We start from the raw sequence: 23483 nt of genomic DNA, 5'->3' as shown, positions 1-23483 counted from the left end.
ATAACCTGCAAATATTTCAGAGGATATTATAGAATTAAGAGAAGGGATCTTTGTTATTGATTTTGCTTTCTTTTAATGATTGCCCTATCTGCTTGTGCAGTAGATTTATATCATTATTGGATGTAATCATTTGAAATGTACAAATAGAGATTGCACGGGGGGAGGGGGATAATCAGTCAAAGCAGATGCACTGATTCATGAATCTGATTCTTTGCTTTACTAAACTGAATTACTTTACCAATTGAATCAAATGAATCTGGAATCAAATGACTCACTATGTGCTCAGGAACTTGCAGAAACATAACTGAAGCACACAACTAGGGATATATCATAAGCAGGAATAAAACTAAAGTTAGTGATGAATGAACATATCATATACAGTTTTAGAACAGGAAACTTCTGCTTTAAAAAAAATCAAATGATTCCCCCCCCCCCCCGCCTTTTTGGGCCTACCCCCTTCAGAGATGTGCAAGGGTAAAGAAGAACAGAGGAAGCATTCACAATCTTTCTAGTGCCCATTGAAGCACAATACATGACACCACCCCACTCATCCTAGCCCGAAGAGCGGGCTAGGCACGTAAGGGACTATGCTACTTCATTCTAAGGATTGTGCAGCAGGTGTATCCCTCTTGTGTGAATAAGAGCTTTGGGAAGGATTTTGCCTGTCTGAGGCACTATTCCTCCTTATGATTCCACTGTGACATTGGGACTTTACCCTGCAATAATGTCATGACAATGTTTAACTGCCACCACTAGCCCACAATGCACACAGATAGGAAAACCCCCGCACACACACTCCATCCAATGCAGATTTAATACACATTGGTATTTACTTTTTGTTTATCAAATCGTTAGGGAGGAATGATGATGCTGTACCATCACACTTCAGGGTGGCCAGAGTGAACTCATGAATTAGCAGTATCAGCTCAATTCTCATCTTTTAAAGTTCTAACTTCACTTTTAAATAAAAGGCTGTATTAATAAAGCAGTATCTACTTTGGTTCTAGTGTGTTCATATATCCATATAAAAAACAATAACAAACCGAGAATAACAATAAGCATTCCAGCTGCTTTCAGCTGTCATGGTGGCACATTGTGGAGAGATTAATTCTTCCAGGTAGCTGGACCCTAACCATAAATGTCTTCATAATTCAGAAGCACCATTTTGAAGTGCACCTGTAAGTTTCCAGGGAAGTGTCTAGTATGTGGAAAAGTGGTGTTATATGTACTCTGAGGCTAAAACTGGTAAGCAAGGAGCAGTTGAATTTTGCGTCTGATATAGCTTCAAAATGGTCTTCAAAGCTATGTCTATGCAGAGACAATTTGCAATAATCTATTGCTAGGTCCACATCAGATAGAAATGGTGGCAAGTGCTTTACCAGGTACAGATGAAACAAGTTATTTTGTGAGTTCCAGTTGTCAATCTATGAGCAATCCGGGATCAGATTCATCCCTTCATAATGACATTATTGGAAAAAGCATGGGTGAACACACAGAAAATCAGTGACAGACACCACTTCTTCATCATATCTTCTAAATGGTTAGTTTTCATGCTTTTACTTGGACAGCATAGATGCCACCAAACATGTGCATACATGATGTTCTATCCTGAGCCAAATATGGGGTAAGATGCCTGTGAAGGACAAGTGTCTGATGCCATCCAGACATCATGTTTCAGTTTCTCCAAAGGGTATTTTTATCCTGCTTTCAGGGGGTAAAAGTTAAAGATGATTCTCACAGGGAAGTTGGCAGGCATTTGGAGCAGGTGACTATATCACCATAGAGAGATTTGAGTGACCAATTGAGAAAGTGGGACCTGCTTAGTTAGGAAGTAGATCGGTTCTAAATGCTTCCATCAACACTTCTGTTGCCTCAACTTTAGTTAACTAGTCTCATTCAGGTGCTGGTTTTGGCCAAGGAAAGGAAAGACACAGCACCCTCTGAGTTAATGAGGGGAAAAAAGACAAAGAGATGCACGTCGGTATACTGATGGCATTTTTCCCAGTGGTAGTGATAGAACAGATGCTTGTGATTCTCTGAATGAGAGAATACTAGATGTAGATGAGAAATTATTTAGTACAACATTCTGGAACTTTATGTCAGGTCAAATTAAACACAGGGCCATATTTGTGGAGTTCTTTTCAAACAAGCAAACAAAATATCCCTTATTATTTTCTTCCTTATGTTCTTTTCAGAAAGACTCCTCTTTCCCCAGAGGAGTCTGCTTCAGTCTTTAACAAAAACTCAACTGCCTCTTCCATACCACAAAAAAAGGCAACAAAACAAGCATATGTAAAATGACAAACCAAACAACTAATTGGTCTCTTGTCCTTTCTTCTGGGAGAGGCCCTCAGCTTTTCTGGCTGCCACCAAGTTACTCACTCATCTGGGAGTAAAGAGTACATTAAAGTAGTCAAAACTGAGGAATTGGGAGAGGCAATAGAAGGGCTATAGTAATATGACTTCACAGTTACTCAGTAAGACATTGATTCACTCTTAAGGGTGCCACGTACTGAGTCACTAAATCTACTATGAATACCATCCTGGCTTTCCTACTCAATAAATGACCCAATCTGGCACCCTTTTCATTACAAGGTCCAGTATAACTGTTTTTAATAACACCTTCTTATCTTGATAGGATCCCATATATTTGTGTGTATCATCTTTTTCCTCCTCTTCAGTCCTCAGATCCTGAAATGACTGCACATCAGATAGAAGTTAACACTGTACTAATTTCATAATCACGCTTTCTCCCCTTAAATAAAATCCACTCTTGTTTTGACAGAACTAGTAATGTTCATGGTACTGCACACATGTGACTAGACATCTATGATAATGGAATATTGAGAGTGATATTCACTATATCTTGTTTTCATTCTGAGGCTGATATGATTATAAATGTTATCTGAGAGCTATTCAGACGTCTATATAACTTGACTTGGTGGGTCACTCTAGTTTCTAATGTATATCACAAGAACATCCACCACAACTGGAACCCTTGGTCTTACTTTCAGTATAGTGCTCCTCCATGACAATACCCTTTATTTGTGGATCAGATCTGACAATCTAGGTATGCTAAACTGCCTTGACAACTATGAAATGCTAAACAAACTGATGCTGTAGGATAAGAACTAATTAACCACAGTAAATAAAGCTATTATCACCAAAGGTCAAGGACTGAATAGGGATAGGGACAAAACTAAAGTCAGTCTAAGGCAGGATTAAAATATATTATGAGGACAGCCTGCAGACAGTGGTACTACAGTTGTCTGTTCTATACCTGTACTACAGATAGCTAGAAGTTTTCATTTCAATTGTTGTCTGTTTGGACACTCATAAACAGCGGTCCTTCAGCTACCTTGCACAATACATGTTTTGTATTCGTTTCCACACATAAGGTCCAATCCTGCCAGCCCTTCTCATGTGAGCAGTTCTATTGACTTCACTTGTGCAGCTAAGGGGAACTTACATGAGGAAGGATGTTAAATTAGACCAATTTACTTCATTTAAATTTGTTCCCAGGGGCACTTGTCCATGCTCTGTGCTGGTATAATTGACCTTGAGAGCAATCAGGGACAATTCAGAAGTGGGTTGTAGAAACACCCCTACAAGCAATGTGAGATTGAGATGTGGAGTTGCTCTAAGGCTTGTATTGGGTCCTCCAGGGGTAAATGAGGTTCCTAACCACTCACTGAGCCCTCCACAGAGTCTGTTTCCCTCTAGCCCTGAACAGTATCCTGTAGTAACTGAATTAACTGAAGCTTCATGGCAGCAATAACCTCTGAGGAGCAGCTATTTGGTTACCTCAGATGATTTTTGTTAAAAATAAAAGTTTACTTAAAGCTTAATTAAATAAAGGAAATATTAACTAGGCTAGAGAAAGAGGAAGAAGGACTCTATACTCCAGTGGTCAAGGCATTCACCAGAGAGGTGGGAGACCCCTATTTAAATCTCTTCTCATCATCAGGCAAACGGAGGAATTGAACTGCAGTTATCCATATCCTAAGTAAGAGCTCTAATCACTGGGCTAAAGGTTATAAAAGAGACTGCTGAATCCTAACTCCTGTTCTGGGTGGAGTTGAGCACAGATCTAACTTGTGCTTGTAAGATACAGCTGAGGCACCGAACTGCAGGGCAGGCATCCCCAGCTGTGTATCACAAGCAGAGATAGGCACCCCTGGATTTAGGTCCCAGACTCCATGAGAGGGCAGGGCTAAAGGCACAGCCTTTTATTAGACTCTCCCATTGGCTCGTTAAGGTGGTTTCCTGTTTAGTGTGGTGGCTTTTCTGGATCCCATTCTCAGCCACCTATGCGTTCTGTAGGGAGCATAGGTGCCTAATTCAGACTTTGGAGGTTCCAATTATTTTTTTAGGGGCCTAAAAGTTATGTATTACAATGCTGAAGTCCCTTTTTGGATCTGGGCCTGCCTGGCATTAATCACTGGATATGGATACTCTTGAGGAGTGGGGAGGGATTTTGCAACTGCTCATCTGAATGAGGGACTTCCCCCAGAGCATATTAAGACAGCTCTGTAGCCTTGAAGCCCCTTGAAAGTGCACAGATTTTGATGGGGCTTATGCTTCAAATCCATCAGAGCAAGGATCTGATCCTTAATTATTAAGAGGGATATTGTTTTGCATACTGCTAAACACCTAAAACATAAGGATTTTTGACTGGTTTCTGTTTCTTCGAGAAGTCTGCTTATATCTTTTCTTTTCCATGCTCAGAGTCAACACATTTATATTAACATTCAGCATGTTGTTTTTATCTTCCTGTGAAAGTGAGCCACACACCATGTTTACTTATGACACAACCAACTTCTGCTTTGTCTTTGCCTCCAAGTTCTTGATCATCGGCACACAGAGATTCTTTCATTCATATTTTTGATGTACAGCATTTCATAGCTCATTAATCGTTATTTTAAATAAGGTGGGAATGATTGCACTGCCCTAGAAGTATTACTGTGAAAAATAACTAGGAAAACAATCTAAAAATATGCATGTAGAGATTGATTAAAATACATTTTTTTAAAATCTAACTACACCTTATTTATGGTCCCCATGTGACTCGATTACATGCTTCTTCTTCTCCATATCTTCCAAGGTTTAATTCAGTATAGGAATAGAAATTGCCATTAAATATTCCTTATTTCAAAGTGTTAGATGACATTTTCTCTGACTGTGGAATGACCGATAGATTTGAATCTGCTCACAGTGGCTGCGAGTTAAAGCTAATTTGATTGGCCTTTGTGATGACATTTTATGCTTTTTCAACCCTTTCCTTTAAATAACTAAATGAGTTTAGCTCTTATTATCTGGCTTGTCTGGATATTTTATAAAAAACACAAATTGTTATTACTAAGGCTGCTAAAGTGAAATTGTCATGCAGCTCCCCCTGTGGCAGAGTCAATGTACTGCGATCAAGATGTCAATCCCTGTGCCACTCTTTAAGCCGCTTTAGTGGTATCAACTGTTTGTACAAGCTGTTGCATTCAGTATAAAATAATTTTTACTTGACAGTGATACATTTGTAATCATTATTTTTATTTGCCTGTGTGACATTTTACAGGATTTTTTTCCAAATATAACTCAGAATCAGAGTTTAAGGCCAGCAAGAACCACTAGCTCACCTAGGACTAATCTAGTAACTAATTGGTGCATAAAAATGGCCAATTGTATGTACAAAATGAGCAGTTGCACACCTGACTATTTTGTCCATGTGTTCACCTATCATTGTTTCCTTGTACTCCCCCCATCTATTTGTATACAAATGTACTGGTTTTATATGGGGGGAGGGATAGCTCAGTGGTTTGAGCATTGGCCTGCTAAACCCAGGGTTGTGAGTTCAATCCTTGAGGGGGCCACTTGGGTATCTGGGGCAAAATCAGTACTTGGTCCTGCTAGTGAAGGCAGGGGGCTGGACTCAATGACCTTCCAAGGTCCCTTCCAGTTCTAGGAGATGGGATATCTCCATTAATTTTTTTTTAAATTTTTTATATTGAGATTGTAAGATGTTGGGGCAGGGAACATCTTTTTGTTCTGTTTGTAAAGTGCTTAGCACAATGGGGTCCTGGTCCATGACTGGAGTTCATAGGCACTACCACAGTAATAATAAGTACTACTATTATTATCACCCTCTAGTGACTGGTCCAGGTGGCTATGGTCCCAGTTCTTTTGTAGTTCAAATGACAGAACTTGTGATTTTGGTACTGAAATTCCTAGGTTTGATCCCTGTTGACAGATAGTGTCAGTAAATGTATGTAGCCACAGTTCGCTGAAAAATTGTCCCTGTGCTTTCTTCCCCCCTTCTCTAAATAACCTGCTTCCCAGTTGTACCAAAATATCTGCAAATAATTTCACCATACTAGTAATATTAGCAGGGATTATATCACTAAGCCCCATGCTAGTAAGATACTTACTATTATCAGCAAGGGCTGCCAATATAATAATGACATACGTAGGTCAAAAAAAGATTTAACAAGTGGCTTTGTTTTGTTTTGTCTCTGAACAAAGTAAGAGTTTAAAGAGACAAAGTAAGTGATATATTTTTATTGGATCAACTTTTGTTTGTTGGAGGGACAAACTTTTGAACTTCAGAGCTCTTCTTCAGGTCTGAAGAAGGTAACCAGAGTGTCTGAGCTAATTACAAGTTGGTACACATTGCTTATTTAATTTATATTTAGCTCAGACACTCTGGCTACCTTCTCCAGACTTTAGGAAGAGCTCTGTGAAGCTTGAAAGCTTGTCCCTTCCACCAAATAAAAGGTCAAATAAAAGGATATCACTTACCTTCTTTCTCTTATATCCTGGGATGAGCACAGTTACAACAACACTGCAGAAAACTCAGATTTTGAAGTTATACATTCATGTTGCACAGCAATTTCAACAATGTATCTGGTCTCTAGGCTACCCACAAATTGGAAAGTTCCAAACTCACACTTCACTAGCCCCCCCTCCCCCCCCCCCCCGGGAGTCTCATGAAGCATTCCCTTTTAGTCCTTCCCTTCCAATTGGCTCAGTTCCAGAGGTTTCTAAGTAGAGCTAAGTGGATATATGCAGCTTATTGCCCTTAGTGGCAGCTCTCTTAGTAACATCAACCGCAACTCAGAACAAACCACAATACTTGTATTCCTCATCGAGGTATTTTAATCCAGTTATATATGAGTGTGGTAACACAATGAGGTAGATTTCATTTGCACACATTTGGGTTTAGTTTGACAGAGCAGACTGCAAGTTTCAGCACCGAGATTCTGATTTCCTTCTAAAACAAGCCCACAGCCTAATAAAAATAAAGAGAAGAACTAAGGTATCAGTTGCTGGTTGAGTGGCTATCTGTGTTCCTCAGGCGTGTCTATGGCACTGTGCTTCCCAACAGAGAAAGGGCTAAATTCACTGACTTCAGTCAAGTTGCACCTGCTTACAGTAAGTCTGAATTTGACCTAAAGGTGCCTTTTCCCAGAGTGAAAGCAAAGGCTGTAAGGAGTCTCAAGGCAAAGAATATGACAGTGGTTTTATTTTGTTCAGAAGTAACTATTAGTGTCAGTGGTTGTTCCAGGACAAACTTGCAGCTACTTCTTTTTCTCTTTTGTTTCATGGGGGTGAAGAGTCATTTGTTTGATGTATTTAATCAGGATTACCTTTGAGGTGCACACAGCCTTGGACACAAGCCCCTCCTGCCACCCTGTCATGTTGCTCTCATTCCAATTTCAGCACTCAATTTTCCCATAGCAACATTTTATATTTTCATGGTATGTCCTAAAAATAGTATAAAACAAGCTCCTATACTGCAGTGTGGACTCCAATTTGCCATTGTCTCCCTTGTTTCCAAATTCAAAGGACTTTCAATTAAATGTACTGAACCACTCCCAAGTTTCTGCTGATTACTTTGACTACAGCTTTGCTATACGTAACCAATCTCAGTCACATGTTCAATCACTTGTTCCAGATAGACCTCTTTACCTGGTCCTAATTAACATCATTTATACATCTGCCACTAGACAATTAGCATATTTTATAATCTATTGGGAATACACAGTTTTGCCTTCAACCAGTTAGTAAAACTTTGGGGGAAAAAAAAACTTTTGTAGAAAACATCTTTGAAAATGATCAAACTCAAGCTACATTGCTTCTCATAATCTTCTGATTTATCATTACCCTTTCCCATTACATTTACTGCATCTACATGTAACCTAGATTTAATAAATAATACCAAGGATAAATTACTAACTATATTTGTCTGTCAATAACAGTTAGATTTGAGGAGTGAAGTAGATTTAGTATTAGTATTATTACAGTAGAGATGAGCCCCCTCTCCCGACCCCCCCCCCCACCCCCAAGATCTGAGCCCCATTGTGTTGTGCATACATCTGGTAAGACAGTACCTGCACCAAAAGGCTTACATTCTTCATCAAGAGAATAGTGGAACGGGAACCAGAAGCAGAGAGATGAAGGGACTTGTCCAAGGCCATGTTGTTGGTCAGTGCAGGGCCAAGAATAAGACCCAGGAGCAAAACCCTGACTCTCTTGTTTTCAATAGAACTAGGATTCCATTCCAGGTCTCTTGAATCCCGGTCCAGTGAGCTCTCTGTTAGGCAATGCATTTGCCTAGTTAAACTATCTACATTGTTGCCTCTTCCATTTCTAGTGTTTCTTCCACTAAGATTTTTGCCTAATTTTCCTTTCTGAATATATTCAAATTTGTTCCTCCTACTGCTGAGTTTGGATGTCTGTATCACACTTTCTTCCATTTACCCTCCTTACTCTCTCGCTTTCCCTTAGGGCGTGGTCATGAAACTCAGTTTCAGTTTGGGGTTGTGTTATGAGAAGGAAAACTAACCTCTTAAGCAGTTAAGATAAATTAGAAGGCTTTTTCCTGAAAACATTATATGGAACAAAAAGTTATTGAGAAAAATTAGGCATCTAAGTAGAAGCATCAACAGTTACATGTTTGAGTCTTCCAGACTCTTGAATAGGATTGTAGCATCTACTTTTTCTATGCATACTGAATTGTATTCACCTCAATCCCTTTCTTCCTTTAGCCTGGATCTTGTAAAGAGTGGCCGCCTTTGTGTCCTCACAAAGTCCAATTGATTTCAATAGGAAATCACATAGGCATGAGGATCAGTCTATGCAAGTTCCTTTGCAGGGTTAAGTTCTCAATCTTTCTTCATTTTTAATGAATGCTGACCTATTTTTGCTTCAGATGCACATCTGAAAGTTTAATGGCTACTTTTTCTCTAGAGTATCTTCTGAGAACAGGCTTTCTAATAAGTTTTCCGATTCTTCATAGATCCAGCCAGCTCAGAAATACTAGGGAAAGAACTGTTTTTTTTTTTTTTTTATTACATTCTGGTACTTCTACAGTCAGTTGCAAGTTAAGATCTGGAAAAGAAATGCCAAAGGAAACAAACAAAAATAAATAGAAAACAGTCGAAGACCTGTTTTGAACCTAAAAAAAATTAAGACAAATTTGGGCAATGGTTTGGATAGGTTATTCTTCCAAACTTCCAAGGTTCATCCTTCATTATTGAGCATTGAGTCTCTACTGTAAACTACACAATAACATTTTATATGTGCATCACATTCTTTGTGTACATCTCCTAATCCACACAGGGCTGTAACTAGGCAAGAGGGACAAGAGGGCAGTCACCCAGGGCACAGAACTGGCAGGGATAAAAAATGGGGTAGCGCAGAGTCAGGCCCAGCTGTGTCAATTCCCCTCCCCCCCGAGCAGTATTGGCCTGGGGAGCACCTGGCTGTGCAGAGGCAGCCAGCTGGGGAGTAGGGCAGGGAGACCTGCCAGGCAGCCAACCAGCACTCCGGTTCCCACAGCATGGAGAATCAGAGGCCTGAGCGGGCCAGGCAGCTCGCACCAGTTTCCAATCTGCAGGCTCCTGGCAGGAGGCAATGGTTTTCAAATTGTGGGGAGCCTCCCCCTAGGGAGGCATGCTCCACATTTTGAAAAACCTCTATGCTAAATGCGAGGCAGAAATCTGGGGGGGGGAAGCATGACCCCACCTGCCCTCCATCTCCTCACAACCACAAATATGGTTGCTTACTCACGAGACTAAAGTTATGGCTCTGGTTCCATGCACTTGAAAATTGGCACTTTTCATTGTTATTAGAGCCAGAAGAGATTAAAATAAACATAATATACACAGTCATATTCTTTCCTAGAGCACAAGATGGTGAAGAATACCAGCTACATGGAGAAATGGTCAAGTCAGAGGTGCCCTGCTCTGGCATTCCATTCCAAAAGCACAATAAGACAATCCAGACCCATGGTTAAATGGTCTGCCAAGGAGACTGTTCTGCTGCAGGGCACCTATTTTCAGAGCAAAAGGCAGAGATAGAGCAGTCCCATTCCCTACAGGGAAATCCTTAGGTTCTGAAATCTCCATTATCCAGAAGTGGAGAGAGGAATTTGGGACTGAAAGTGGCTGAGGTTTGTGATCAATTGTCAAATTTCTCCAGGCTGGCCACCTCTTGCAGGTGCCTCTCTTTGATTATTTCCACTCCTTTGGGCCAATAAATCTCTATTTTGGTATACATAACCTCTTCCCATCAATCTAGTCTCCACTATCCCTTGAACTTCTGAGTTGCTGTCATGGGACACTACTTACACTGAGGGTGCCTCTTTTTGGCCACATCAGGGGATTAGCTCCACTAGTTCTGATACGCTCTTCTACTGCTCACCAGCCATCTCTCTCACACTTCCTGCAACTGAGCGTACTCTGTCTTTGTGTCTTGGCCTTCTGGCCAGATAACTATAGTTTTTTCCCTTCCAGGGTATCAAAGACTTCTCAAACACTGCTCTGATGGTACCACTTCCTCAGTGGCTGGTAAGGGAACCCAGGCCCGCCCCCTATTCCGGGTTCCAATCCAGGGACCTTATACCTGGCAAATGTAGTCTGCTTTCTCTCAGACCCTGTTGCTCTTTTCCTGGACTTCTTCCTACAGGTTTTGGCTCCCCACACTCTGGGTGTACTGGTACAAACTCCATCCTCCCAGGGAGTAACTGCAGACTACTGAACTCTGTAGCTCAAAGGATTACACAGCAAAGAAAAAACTGTGGCTGGTCTGTGCCAACTGACTTGGGCTTGCAGTGCTCAGGCTCTGGGACTGTTTCATCACTGTGTAGACTTCCAGGCTCAGGTGGGAGCTCAAGCTCTGGGACCCTCCCAGCCTGCAAGTGCCTAGACCCTTGGCTCCAGCCCAAGCCCGGAAGTCTACACTGCAATGAAACAGATCCATGAACCCAAGTTGGCTGGCACAGGCCAGCCACCAGTTTCTTTGTTGTGTAGACATACTCCCTGGGAGGTGTGTTTGGGTGATTTCACACTACTTCCCTCCAACCCTTTCTATTGCCAGCTTCCTGGCTTTATCCTAGGCCTGCATGTTCCTTCTCAGCTGGGCACAATCTTCATTCAGGGGATTATTTAGGACACCTAAGTGCTACCAGCTATGGTCTAGCTGGTTAATTGGCCCCTTTTCAGCCTCATTAACTCCTTCCAGGCTGGTGTGGGGTGAACACCCCATCACAGACGCAAACCATTTTTGAAATGTTAGAATACAATTATTCATGCTACCATCATAACTGACCTACAAAGTAGACCCTCATTTGGAAGTTAGACAAAAAAATGAGTTACAGTCCATATTCTCATTTATTCTTCTCAAGCCTCATGCAAATTTGATAGTGTAATGGGCTACAGGAGAGGTCAATCCTGTGAAGAAAAGGAGCTCACTCATTCTATATCTCAGCAAACATTTAGAAAACGGACAAGAAAGCTTCCAATATCTCTGCCATTTTAGTCAGGAGACATCTTCAATACTGACTAAATAAATGATATATACTTTCATAACCTTCTAGACTCCAACATTAAGATATTTTGTTTGTTTAGTTGGTTGAGGGTATTTTCCTTCTGTGCAGGGGTGGGTGGGATAAGATGGTGTTGAGCTTCTTAGTATTATTTTCTAAATCCAAATGATGTGTACAACTTTTAATATATTTGAAAATCTATCCCTTTTATCTCCTTTGTGTCGTCGGTTTAACATTATCCCTTTCAACTTTGGAGTAACAAATGGTGCATAACTGTTTGTTACCCTCAGGATTTTCCACTGAAAGTGAAAGGAAGAGATAGTTAGCATTTATGATTAAATTAGTTCTCTGACAATTTGCCTTGATCAAGTTCTCCATAAGTGAACAGCACTAGAACACTTTAAAAATAAGATTTATCTGTGTAAATCCATAAGATAGAAAGTCCAAAAACTAAAGCTATAACATAAATTGATGACCTCTGACATGAAAAAAATGAGAAACTATGGTTCCTAAAGTAACTACTCACATAGGATATGTAGATGAAAGGCAGTATAATACACATTTGTACCCAGATTTTTGATTAATTTATACAGTTTCTATTATCAGGGCCAGGAAGCTGTCACTGAACATCCAGATTCCGTTTTTCAATCAATCCATTTAAATTAAAATCTTCCATCATAATAATTAACCTTTTATTTCTATGCAGCCCAAAAGATTCTCCAAGGACCAAAATTCTTATCAGACTACAACTGGGAAAATATGTGAATGCAACCAGGCAGTAATTTTTGTTCATTCCAGTGACTTCCTGTTACCTTTTGGAAAAATCAGTGGTGGCACAATTTGAAAATTAAAATAATGGACAAAATACAGTTGTCAGTCCCACTGTAATATAGAAACATAGGAATTGCTATACAGGATCAGACCAGTGGTACATCTAGTCCAGTATACTATCACTAACAGAGGCCAATACCACCTGCTTCAGGTCCAATATATAACCCTTTTTCTCTTTGTAGACACATTTCTTTCTATGATTATAATAAATGATCAAATTTATGCAATCGGCTAAATTCTGCATTCTTTAATCAAGCAAATTTCTCAATGAGTTTCTTAAAGACTGAAGAATTTGTTTCACTGTCACTTATTTCAGGGCATAATCACTGACAGAACTTTAGGAGCATACTATAACTCATAGCTTTTATCATCAGTGTCTGGAACTAGACTTCTACAGTTTAACTTTCAAAGATACAGGTTCAAGCATTTCTGAAAGTGAATGACCATGAAAATCAGTCTTTATATTTTATCATTTATATTTATATTATATCAGGATATTTGTACATGTCCTCTTTAATCCCAAAGGAACTGGAACCGCTATACAAACTGAGCTGGTCCAAAGACCGCTGAAGTCAATCGAGAGACTCTCATGGATATCAATTTGGATCAGGACCTACATGCAGGAACTACTTCCATCACTGCTGGCATGCAGGCAGAAAGTGAGACTCTCTGGACCCAAGAAGCCAGAGGAAATCTTTAATTAAAGCAGGTGCCAGCTACTTTAACTTACACATTTATATATTCTAGTAAGTTGCTTATACTATTGCACTTCTCACATATGTGGTATGCAAATTACACCCTCTTCAACTACTGTAGATCCTCGTACATTCACACTCAATGGCCTACATTCAGAGGTTATGTGTAAGAAAGGCAAGGTACGTTTGGATAAATAGGCATGAGTCTAAGAAATTTGGTCTAAGTCTAATTGAATCTAGGTGAATCTAACTTAGTATGGCATACATATTAAAAAAGCCAGTAACATTCATGCAGACTTACCTGTGAATTTAGTCCTCTAAGAAACTTTGTGGAAAGCTCTTTTATCAATTTCCATGTACATGCTCTAGTTGTCATATTGTATCTATGCAATTGCCCAATCTGGGGAAAGAATTAACAAAAAGCAGAGTTAAGAGGCCAAACCCTGACTTGGTTTCTTGCATGGAAATCAAGTCAAAAGGAATTGTATGTGTACATTTGAGGATGGAATTTAGTATAAACAATAGCAAGCTGAGGAGTGCAACAACATAGGCAATTTGGAGTCGGAATAGAATGAACAGAATTGACAGTAACCAACGTTGTCAGTTTAGGCAACTTCACCTTCACAGCACAGGTCAGTTAGGAGTAGGGTGACCAGATGTCCCGATTTTATAGGGACAGTCCTGATACTTGGGGCTTTTTCTTATATAGGCACCTATTAACCTCCACTCCCTGTCCCAATTTTTCACACTTACGATCTAGTCTCTCTAGTTAGGAGCGGTACGATAAGTTTAAGATTTTCAGACGGGGTCATCTTTTCAGAAATCAACATTTCAGTAGCTTCCAATATTACTTAAAATTATTTTACATGAAGGTAAATTAACAAACCTGGGGTGTCATTACCAACCCCAAAACACAGAGATCTTCCATCCAAGTACAGATAGTTTAACATCGATTAGCTTCTGAGACAAAACTGTAGGCCAGCTTCTAATAGTCAATGTTCCAAGTGCTGTGCGAAATTAGCAATGTGCCTCAGAGCAAATGATGGAACCTGGGTAGAGTGGGGTGACTAGAGATGGACCTAATTAGGAGCTCTTATTTATTTTTTTCCAATATCTTGTTTTGTTCAATATCAATGTTTTGTTCAATATCTTCATTAATGATCTAGAGGATGGCATGGACTGCACCCTCAGCAAGTTTGCAGATGACAATAAACTGTGAGGAGTGGTAGATACACTGCAGGGTAGTGATAGGATACAGAGGGACCTAGACAAATTAGAGGACTGGGCCAAAAGACATCTGATGAGGTTCAACAAGAATAAGTGCAGAGTCCTGCACTTAGGATGGAAGAATCCCATGCACTGCTACAGACTAGGGACCGAATGGCTAGGCAGCAGTTCTGCAGAAAAGGACCTAGGGGTTACAGTGGACAAGAAGCTGGATATGAGTCGACAGTGTGCCCTTGTTGCCAAGAAGGCTAACAGCATTTTGGGCTGTAGAAGTAGGGGCATTGCCAGCAGATTGAAGGACATGATCATTCCCCTCTATTCGACATTGGTGAAGCCTCATCTGGAGTACTGTGTCCAGTTTTGGGCCCCACACTACAAGAAGAATGTGGAAAAATTGGAAAGAGTCCAACGGAGGGTAACAAAAATGATTAGGGGGCTGGAGCACATGACTTATGAGGAGAGGCTGAGGGAACTGGGAATGTTTAATCTGCAGATGAGAAGAATGCGGTGGGATTTGATAGCTGAAAAGGTGTTCCAAAGAGAATGGATCTAGACTGTTCTCAGTGGTACCAGATGACAGAACAAGGAATAATGGTCTTAAGTTGCAGTGGGGGAGGTTCAGGTAGGATATTAGGAAAAGCTTTTTCACTAAGAGGGTGGTGAAGCACTGGAATGGGTTACCTAGGGAGATGGTGGAATCTCCTTCCTTAGAGGTTTTTAAGGTCAGGCTTGACGAAGCCCTGGCTGGGATGGTTTAGTTGGGGATTGGTCCTGCTTTGAGCAGGGAGTTGGACTGGATGACCTCCTGAGGTCTCCTCCAACCCTGATATTCTATGATTTTCTCTCAAAATACAAGAACAAAGGAAATGTAAAGTCAACAAATTCAAAACTCATAAAAGGAAATTTATATATGTGTAATTAAGCTGTGTAGCTCACTGCCAAAAGATATAAATGAGACCAGTGCTTAGCAGGATTTCAAGAAGGATTAATCAATTGTATTGATAACAAAAACATCCAAGGTTACTTTAGACATGATAAAAAAATGTATAAGGTTATGAAGGGGTTCACTTAGTGCAGGCACCCCCTTATGGCTTGGTATGGACATAGCAGGCTCTCCTCTTCTTTTTGGAGCCGCCTGTTGACAGCTCCTCTGGCCCTCTCAGGATTCAGCCCTCTGGCTAGGTCATACATTTTTGTGCAACCTTTTGGGTTATAAAAGAATCTGGCACAGGGTAGCCTTATTGGTGAGATAAGGGGCACCAGGCCTGTCCTGGGTTGATATCCAAGGAGTTTGACCCATCTGTTGTCAGGGCCTTCTCTTGCCCAGATGCCTCCATATCAAGGGTATACTTTGTGCCTTCTGCACTGTATGGAAGAGACAGGGGATCCCAGGCCTGCCCATTCAATCAGGTTCCGATCTCAGGCCCTGTGTGAAACAACTAAATCCTGCATCCAAAAGTGCTATACTGATGCTTCCCTGGATTGCTTTCTACCAATACCACCCCCTTTCTCTATCAATAAATTAAGATAGTAAGCAGCTTAAATCAAAAAGGTAAAGTCTTAAATCTTCTGAGTGTTACAAGTCCCTTCTCTGTGGGCCTAGCGAAGTCACTACAGCCAAAGGTCTCTGGTAGCTGGACTTCCTACAATGTGCTCCTGCCCAGGAGCTTAGAGTATAAGTCAGTTCACCTCCACTATCTGCTCTCCTACTGAGCTGGCCTGTTCTCCTTTTGAGCTCCTCCAAGCCATGCATACTTTACAGGTATGGTTGGGTGGGGCCTCCTGGGCCCAGAGCAGCTGCTTAACCCCTTTCTTGCTGGTGTCTGCTTTGTATATCCTGTAATAAAGAGATATCAACCATCCTGCTTCAAGTCATAAGTCAAACAATAAGATAAGGAAGAAACACCACATGGATAGATTATTCCATTACAAGACTTCTTGCTTCTTCCTATGAATTACTTGGTAGTGGACATAGTAGGAAATAGACTTGTTGATTGGTAGACTCTGATCAAGTATAGCAAGTCTTATGTTCTTAGAATTTGCTCGGAGAACATTTCCAAAGTACTATTAATTTAGCCTTTTCCCATTTGTACCAAGCACCCTTTAAATACCAGTCTTTGCTTCAGAGAAGACTACAAGTAGGATTATGTTACTAAAGTGTTTTGGACTGCTATTATAGACTACCATAATATTTTTGTATTTTGCTTTTTACAAATATGTTTATATTCCCTTTAACTGGAGGATGATGACAAAATAATTTTCAACAGAGTTGTGGAAAAGGGATTAAAAATGTTCAGGAAATGTTGCTTGAATTTAGCTGATATTTTGATTCAGGCAATTTTGCATCTCTGAAATTTTATTTAGTGTGCAATTTTGGAACAATGTGTATTTCATTATTGAAATGGATCTACAAGATGCATCATAGAGATTCCTGCTACATCTATAAAGGCTTTGATTTTACACCCAAAGGGGTTTATTGTCTATAACCAGATACTGATTTAAAAATCTGGTTCACTAAACTGATCTAATTGCACATACATATAAATGAAGAGTTTGCATTATGGTGTCTAAATTAAATTTGTCAATAATAAGGAAATGTGGCTGTATTTTTCCTTCAACACTCCTTTCATACTCTAGGCCTTTTAAACCCCTTTATCATTCATAGACTCATAGACTCTAAGGTCAGAAGGGACCATTATGATCATCTAGTCTGACCTCCCGCATGATGCGGGCCACAAAAGCAGACCCACCCACTCCTGGAATAATTCTCTCCCTTGACTCAGCTGTTGAAGTCCCCAAATCATGATTTAAAGACTTCAAATTGCAGAGAATCCTCCAGCAAGCGACCCCTGCCCCATGCTGTGGAGGAAGGCGAAAAACCTCCAGGGCCTCTGCCAATCTACCCTGGAGGAAAATTCCTTCCCGACCCCGAATATGGCAAACACCGAGCATGTGGGCAAGATTCTCTAGTCAGACCCTCTGGAAAAAGTTCTCTGTAGTTACTTTTAATATCCCATCATTGACCATTGTTACTAATTACCAGTGATGGCACGTTATTGACCTATTGACTAAAATCACTTTATCCCATCAAACCATCTCCTCCATAAAATTATCAAGCTTAATCTTAAAGCCAGATAGGTCTTTCGCCCCCACTGTTTCCCTCGGAAGGCTGTTCCAAAACGTCACCCCTCTGATGGTTAGAAACCTTCGTCTAATTTCAAACCTAAACTTCCCGACGGCCAATTTATATCCATTTGTTCTCATGTACACATTAGTACTGAGCTGAAATAATTCCTCTCCCTCCCTGGTATTTATCCCTCTGATATATTTAAAGAGAGCAATCATATCCCCCCTCAGCCTTCTTTTGGTTAAGGTAAACAAACCAAACTCCTCGAGTCTCCTTTCATACGACAAATTTTCCATTCCTTGGATCATCCTAGTGGCCCTTCTTTGTACCCGTTCCAGTTTGATTTCATCCTTTTTAAACATGGGAGACCAGAACTGCACACAGTACTCCAAATGAGGTCTCACCAGTGCCTTGTATAACAGAACCAGCACCTCCTTATCCCTACTAGAAATATCTCGCCTAATGCATCCCAAGACTGCATTAGCTTTTTTCACGGCCACGTCACATTGCCGACTCATAGTCATCCTGCGATCAACCAGGACTCTGAGGTCCTACTCCTCTTCCGTTACTTCCAACTGATGCGTCCCCATCTTATAACTAAAATTCTTGTTAGTCATCCCTAAATGCATAACCTTACACTTCTCACTATTAAATCCTATTACTATTACTCCAGTTTACAAGGTCATCCAAATCTCCCTGCAGGATATCCCGATCCTTCTCCGAATTGGCAATACCTCCCCACTTTGTGTCATCCGCAAACTTTATCAGCCCACTCCTACATTTGGTTCCGAGGTCAGTAATAAATAGATTAAATAAAATCGGACCCAAAACCAAACCTTGAGGAACTTCACTGGTAACCTCCCTCCAACCTGACAGTTCACCTTTCATTATGACCCACTGCAGTCTCCCCTTTAACCAGTTCTTTATCCACCTCTGGATTTTCATATCAATCCCCATCTTTTCCAATTTAACCAATAATTCCTCATGCGGTACCGTATCAAACACTTTACTGAAATAGAGGTATATTAGATCCACCGCATTTCCTTTATCTAAAAAATCTGTTACTTTCTCAAAGAAGGAGATCAGGTTGGTTTGGCATGATCTACCTTTTGTAAAACCGTGTTGTAATTTGTCCCAATTGGCATTGACCTCAAGGTCCTTAACTACTTTCTCCTTCAAAATTTTTTCCAAGACCTTGCATATTACAGATGTTAAACTAACAGGCCTGTAGTTACCCAGGTCACTTTTTTTCCCCTTCTTGAAAATAGGAACCACATTAGCTATTCTCCAGTCAAACGGTACCACCCCCGAGTTTACAGATTCATTAAAAATTATTGCTAAAGGGCTTGCAATTTCTTGCGCCAGTTCCTTTAATATTCTCAGATGAAGATCATCCGGTCCGCCCGATTTAGTCCCGTTAAACTGTTCGAGTTTGGCTTCTACCTCGGATACGGTAATGTCAACCCCCCCTCCTTTATTCCCATCCATCTCGCTGCCACTATTCCTAAGCCCTTCATTAGCCTCATTAAAGACCGATGCAAAATATTCATTTAGATATTGTGCCATGCCTAGATTATCCTTAATCTCCACTCCATCTACACCAGATTAAGTCTTTTTCTTCTACTGCTTCTACACTTACAACTGTATAGCAGAGAGGCAAGAGTTAGTCACCACTTTTCCATTAATATTGGGATGAAAGCTCTAGACAGGATTATAAAATGATTAAATGGTGATTAAGAAGTTACTTGGTTTTTAATGTCCGTGCTGTACAGTTATATAAGCCAATACTTATCAAAGTTGACAGTACAGTATATGTGTTGCCAGTTTCACTTAAACATTCCCCAATTGCCTATGTCAGAAGAGCTAAAATCTTTAAGCAATCTGATATGTTCAGAAAATCCAAACCAGCAGTGAGAGTAAATCGGAGCAAGAGGAAAGGGAAGAGGGGCTGGATGGCTCAGGAACCATAGGAATTACCACATTGGATCTGACCAGTGATCTATTTAATTTGATATCCCAACTTCAATAGTGATTATTTCCTGATGCTTTAGAGGGAGTTGCAAGAAACCCTGAAGTGAGCAAATACATTGTGAAAGACTAAAGTGAAGAAGATGGGAAACCTACTCTGGGATGAATGAGGGGAGGAGACTATTTTCTGTAGGACCCCTGCCTCATTTGTATGTAGTGAATGAGGCAGAGAACTGGAGAAAGAATAAAAATGGTCTCATGGTTATGGGAGTTGAATCTGACCTAGAGAACTGGATTCTATCTCTGTTTCTACCACAGAGTTCCTTAAGGTTCAGCCAGTCAATATTTAGTTTTATCCTTGTTATTCAATGTGTAGTCCCAGGCTGAAGACCAAATTATTAACTTCCTTTAGCCATAGAAACATAGAATCATAGGACTGAAAGGGACCTCAAGAGGTCACCTAGTCCCGTCCCTTGCACTCATGGCAGGACTAGGTATTATCTAGACCATTCCAGACAGGTGCTTGTCTAACCTGCTCTTAAAAATCTCCAATGATGGAGATTCCACAACCTGCCTAGGCAATTTATTCCAGTGCTTAACCACCCTGACAGTTAGGAAGTTTTTCCTGATGTCCAACCTAAACCTCCCTTGCTGCAATTTAAGCCCATTACTTCTTGTCCTATCCTCAGAGGTGAAGAAGAACAATTTTTCTCCCTCCTCCTTGTAACAACTCTTTATGTACTTGAAAAATATTATCATGTCCCCCTCAGTCTTCTCTTTTCCAGATTAAACAAACCCAATTTTTTTAGTCTTCCCTCATAGGTCATGTTTTCTAGTCCTTTAATCATTTTTGTTGCTCTTCTCTGGACTTTCTCCAATTTCTCCACAACTTTCCTGAAATGTGGCACCCAGAACTGGACACAATACTCCAGTTGAGGCCTAATCAGCGTGGAGTGGAGCGGAAGAACTACTTCTCGAGTCTTACTTACAACACTTCTGCTAATACATCCCAGAATGATGTTAGCTTTTTTTTGCAACCGTGTTACACTGTTGACTCTCATTTAGCTTATGGTCCACTATGACACCAAAATCCCTTTCCGTACCACTCCTTCCTCGGCAGTAATTTCCCATTTTATTTGTGTGCAACTGATTGTTCCTTCCTAAAAGGAGTACTTTTATTTGTCCTTATTGAATTTCATCCTATTTACTTCAGACCATTTCTTCAGTTTGTCCACATCATTTTGAATTTTAATCCTATCCTCCAAAACACTTCAACCCCTCCCAGCTTGATATCATCAGCAAACTTTGTAAGTGTACTCTCTATACCCTTATCTAAATCATTGATGAAGATATTGAACAGAACCAGACCCAGAACTTATCCCTGCTGGACCCCACTCACTATGCCCCCAGCATGACTGTGAACCACTGATAACTACTCTCTGGGAATGGTTTTCCAACCAGTTTTGCTCCCACCTTATAGTAACTCCATCTAGGTTTCATTTCCCTAGTTTGTTTAGGAATATAAAACATAATATGAAAATAGTTATTAACTTCCTCATGGGCTTTTCAATGCACTCATCACTATAGTATCTGAGTGCTTCATAAACATTAATGGATTTATTTTCACAAGACCCTGTGAAAAGAGGGTCTATTATTACATTTTTCATTTTACAGACTGGAAACCAAGGCACAGAAAAATTAAGTTCAGACGTTTTCATTAATATTGGGTACTCAATTTGAGAAACTTGGAACCTGGTTTTTCTGATTATTTAGGATTATGTCATTTATTCTATATTTTTTTATTATCCTATAAGATGCAAACCTCTGAACAATTATAGAGGCTCACATGGTGTAAATGGGCACTGAAGTCTGTTGAACTGTGCCAACTAACACCAGCTGTGGATTTAGGTGATAATCAAGCGTCACCGAGCCCTATACGTAATAAATATTAAATGCATACATGTGTGTTTAAATCAGTGCATATTGACAAATTGCTCGGATTGTTTCCAATCTTTCCATAAACATATTGCTTCTTTCCCCAAATCATTGCTTTATCTTCCATCCATTTTAAACCCACTTGTGCTCCATATTTTTAAATGATTTATTGTTGTTGAATTTTTTTTTTAATAATTGTATGTGATTTACTAAGAAACAATGTTGACAAGCCATTTACTTTCATGAGTGATTGTTTTTGGTATACCCAAGATTTATAAATAATTTACGTCAAATAACTATTCCACCTTGTTGACAGAGTTAATTGTCAACAAAGGGGAGAATGGCAAACAGGAATAGTAAATTAAAAAACAGACTGCAAACAGAAAAAAAAAAAAATTAGACCACAGGAAAAAAAAATGTCTGCTGTATAAATTGCTTGTAAACAAACACAAATACATAAAAGCGTGTTGATTATTCGAGCCGCGTAATGTATGACAATATAAGTACCAATATTAAGATGGCATTAAGGTGCATATAAAAGCCTCAGTGAATAAAAATGGGCACAATTAGAAGATCAGACTAAGGTTAGTGGGTTGTGATGGTGATGTGACAATGGACTGAGTTGATTCAACCGCAGGAAAAAAACAACAGAAACAAATTAATCCAAGTGTAAAGAAAAATACGATGCTTAATGGGATCCTAGGGCTATATATCAGCAATATGCACATGCTTGTGGCCCGGCTTTGTTGTGATTAAATATTATACCTCTTACCTTTTTATGAAAGAAATATTCCTCTTCTGAGAGCAGTATGCGTGGGCTTCTCAAGTGATGGCTGCTATGACAAAGTAGTTGAAATGGAGGGGGCATGTCACATAATGGGAAAGTGGTTGTGGTTTCATCCATAGCCTAGTGGAATCCGGAAGATTACTCATTAGGGTGATTCCCCCTGCTCATTCAGACATACGCCACTATCATCCATCACTCAGGATTCAATAAAAGCATAATAGAAACAAAAGCCCTTGTCAAGGTGGCATGGGAATCTTGTCTAATGCCTGGCTAATCGGAATGAACAAGGTCATAACAAAAGCTAATTTGGCATGCCCATTGTAAACGTGCCACTGTACTGCTGAATTTTGAAGAAAGACATGTTTTGCCTGTATACTATTATTCATAAATAAAAAGAAAATCAATATCTCACGTTAAATAATGTGTGTTCCTCATTGCTATTATTAAAAAGGCATGCTGTCATTTTGGTTTTAGTGCTAGGGGGCTGTGTTCTGTTCTGATTTTTGTCACTCCAAGGACAGGTTGCTTCTGTCAGCAAGCAGTTCTTGTCAGCAGAGATGAAGTATGTATCTGCGCTATCTACAGTAACTGCTTCCAAATGCGACACTGTCACCTGGATGCCTGACAATTGCTTTCGCTTTTGTCATCTACTCTGTGCTGCATTCAAATCTATCACACCTTATGCAAAAGCAAAGTGGTTGCCATGGTAACATTATAGCCACAAACTTAATAAGAAGGAGCAAATAGAAAAAAACAGCTTTTTTTTTCCCCCTTACCATGAGCAAGGGAAAAGGTTATTCATTAAAAACAAAATACAATTTGGAAAACATTAAGTTCTCAGCTCTGCCTTCACTTGCATGCTATGCAAATCTTTTTTCTCTCATCTTGCTGAAACAAAGCAAACTCTTCTCATACCCATGCTAAGAAAATATCCTAGGATTTTGTTGTGAAGAAAGGGCTATAAAGAATGGGGCTCAGGAAAAAATATGCCAAAAGAAATGAGGTCAAGAGTTTAGTCAGATTCCACAAAAGGATTAGACACTGAAGGCTGGAATTTTCAAAAAAGCTTAATGGAATCAGGTGACCATCTCTGAT

Source organism: Malaclemys terrapin, chromosome 2, assembly GCF_027887155.1.
Source record: "Malaclemys terrapin pileata isolate rMalTer1 chromosome 2, rMalTer1.hap1, whole genome shotgun sequence".
NCBI classification, from domain to species: domain Eukaryota; kingdom Metazoa; phylum Chordata; order Testudines; family Emydidae; genus Malaclemys; species Malaclemys terrapin.
Note: the sequence above shows the minus strand (reverse complement) of the source record.